Raw genomic sequence first — 3,333 nt, forward strand, 5'->3', positions numbered from 1 at the left:
CAGTCCTTTGATATTAACTTTAAAGCAGTGCGTAAATCCTCCAATTTAAAATTAGATGTATCTATGAATTTATTCAAAGATTTAAGATTTAAAATAAATCGCATTTTTCCATTCTGTTTGGGTACTTATAAGAAAAATAGGCGACAAAAATTGATCGTCTTGCGCTTCACATAGTGAGATTGCTCCAATCGACAGTAAATCCGAGATAGATTCACGTATGTGTATTTTTTCTTGATTTGAGTAGTTTCTTTGTACTTGGTGGTACTAATTGTGAAACTGGTTTAGAAAATGGAATTTTATAACCCTTGATATAAGACAATACTAGAGGATCATCTGTGAGCATTAGCCATTGAGTATAAAATTTAGCTAATCTACCTCCTGGTATTACCGTTGCTAACGATGTCTGTAGCTCGTCCTGTAGTGCTGACGCTGATGCTGCGATGGCCTCGAGGTGTGCATGAGCCGATGGCGTGTCGAGGTCGCAGGCTCCTTCGCTCGTGACGGTCCCGGCTGCCTGCGAGCTGTACCCGGCTTCCAGTTTAAATTTTTATTTATATGGGGTATATTAGGCTTTTTAGCCTGAAGTTTAGGTGTCGGAATCTTAAGGTCTGCTCCAGATTTAGTAATGGCTTTAGCCGATTTCAAAGTGTCGGCCAAGTTTTCACTGAATAAAAACTTGTCAATTTTAGTATTTAAAAAGCTGATCCTTCATTTCCTTCTTCATAGCGTTCAATAAAAAATTTCGCCTGGTAATGGTATCAGCATGTTGACAATCGCATAAGATTCTACTTGAATCTATCAAAAGTTACAGCAAGGGTGTATTTTTCTCCTTATTTGACATAAGGAGCGTTATAGCCTCACTTAGGCAACTTATAGCGGAAGTAAGTTGTTTTTGTTTATTTTCAATAGTTTTGTCGCGTTTAATTACCACATCCGATACCGCGGCCTTGACTTCCGCGTTGATTTCAGGAGGATCTATTAATTTACAGTTATCCGGTGTCAAATATCTCTCTTTGAATTCTGTGCGCAACTCCTTCGTTAATCCGTTTGTTGCGCAATGTTCTAATCTAATCGACAGGTCCTTTTGTATGCTTTTTCCATATTGTTTTACAGCATTGGGATCAGTACCAAGTATTTCCATCAAATCAGCATCTAACTCTTCTTCTGTGTCAGGTAACGACTGGTCAACATTCTCGATGGCGGGAGTGGCTGGAGAATCTAGGGACGGCGCGGCAGGAGCAGCTGATGCAGGAGGATTAGCTGGCGCAGCGGGAGCCGGCTGCGGGTCTACTGGAGGCACGACGGCGGCATGCTTCAACATGGCGGCCACAGGCGGAGAAACTTCATTAATTACGGAACCTGTATCTGACCGGTCCGACCCCGCGTATTGCTGTGCCGGCGGCGCATGATAGGCATCATCCTCAGGAATCGCCCATGCGTCTAAAAGGTCCGTGTCTGAAAAGGAGACACAGCCTTATGTCCACGGTGTAGTATAATAACTGTGTAAGTGGCAGTCGCAAATTTGTTTAACAAGAACTGCCCCCAAACTGTTATTCCACACTTTTTAGTGTACTACGACCATTGTACGTGATAGTAAATAAACACGCATAAAAAACCATTGCAATGTATTTTTATTAACAAGTTAAATTATCGGCAGAACAGTCCCAATGCATAGCAAGTACTGTCCGTAGCCATAAACTTTGTCGTTTACATTTAAATACCTGTACCTATATATTGCTGCTCTTAATTCGCAATACTTACGCATGATCTACTTTGTTCAAGAAGAAACAGTCCCATTGTACTGCCCGCAACTCAAACATAAGTAGGTAGGTACAAGGTACCATGTAGGTAAGTACTAAAAACTGATAATATAACTACGCAACCGTTTAAGGTTCAAAGTTAAATTTGTTTAAGGTTTACTGCTACTCGAAGTTTGTTAGAACATCGATTTTGTAATCAGTTCATTTCAAGCCCTAATCTGCTATTTATAAGCAAATGAGTTCAAAAAACGTTATTTACGTAGGCCTTAATACAATTACGATAAGGTTGCCTATCGCATACCTGATTCATCCTGCGAGTTCGATGAGTCACGATGTTTGTCACGATCTGGTGATCGTAATTTCTTCTCAAGCCGTTTGATTTTCTTTAAAAGATAATTGTAACTATCTTTATCCGTTTCACGTTTACGTTTAGGCATCTTTTAAAACGTTAATCACTGATATTTGATCACTTTAATACGGGAGCGCGATGTGAAACGGCGGGGCACTAAAAAGCGAATGAAGTCGGGAGCGGGTAGGCAATCTACCTTACAAAAAAAAAACTTTTAAATTCTCAAAATAGTGTGAAATGGCATGCGCTACGCGATACTACATGTGTCTCTTATGCTAATATAGAGGACGAAACCGAGTATAATTACTCTTGTAGCGATAATTAGTTCGATAATTAATTTTAGATCAAGAAACGGTAACGAGATAACACAAATTAACTCGTAATTGTTCTAATGATGTAATAGACCAATGCTGCCCTCATAGTCTAAAAGGCAGTTTTTCGACATTTTGCCAAAATTGACTTTTTGTGATATTCGTAATGTAGAGATCGAGATGCATCGACTACTGTTGGCGACATCTGTCGGCACGCCTGTCAAATCGGTACTACGTCATCGAATACGGCTGCAAGACCGTTCCAGCGACATCTACCGGCGCGGCTGTGAAGCTTCTCCGCAGCGTTTCACTTCAGTGGCGCCATCTGTAACCGTCGGATTTCGAATACCTAACGGCTACCGGTCTGCTACCTGGGCGGGGCGGTTCGAAGTCTATAAAAACCACCAAGCACGTGGCTACGCTCTCTTTTCTGTTCCTGACGCCAACGAGTAAAGTAACTATCTACGGTTATGTTCTGTATCGTTCTAGTTTGATCTCTTTAATTGTTTTACAATTGTTTAGCATTTCGTAAATAAAAGAGATACTTATCTTAAAACGCTTGTAAATTTATCATGTAAATAATATGTATAATCTCACCTAATGATTTCATGCAGTCAATAAAGAAATAAAATAAGATTTATGTTCTGTGTTCTCATGTTTTATTATATTCTAGTTAACAGTCAAGTTAGCTCACATCAGAAGTGCTGGCAGAATGAAGAAACATAAGCGATCTCGTTCGCCTTCGCCCACATCGTCCTCATCGTCATCAAGGACGCCGTCTCCGCCTCCTCCCAGAAAGAAGAAGAAGGTATCGAAATCAGATGATGGAGAATTTGTGAGTACATCTAGTGCGATTTCACTTAATAGTATGATACCTGAGTTTGACCCTATTAAGGACAATGTCGATGCGTGG

General features: G+C 40.4%; 1 pseudogene; it reads right to left on the reverse strand.

The window, feature by feature from the left end:
- Positions 1-393: 393 nt before the first annotated feature.
- On the reverse strand, positions 394-2,197 carry LOC134805827 (uncharacterized; annotated as a pseudogene).
- Between the last annotated feature and the right edge of the window lie 1,136 nt (positions 2,198-3,333).

Source organism: Cydia splendana, unplaced genomic scaffold (genome assembly GCF_910591565.1).
Source record: "Cydia splendana unplaced genomic scaffold, ilCydSple1.2 scaffold_68_ctg1, whole genome shotgun sequence".
NCBI classification, from domain to species: Eukaryota; Metazoa; Arthropoda; class Insecta; order Lepidoptera; family Tortricidae; genus Cydia; species Cydia splendana.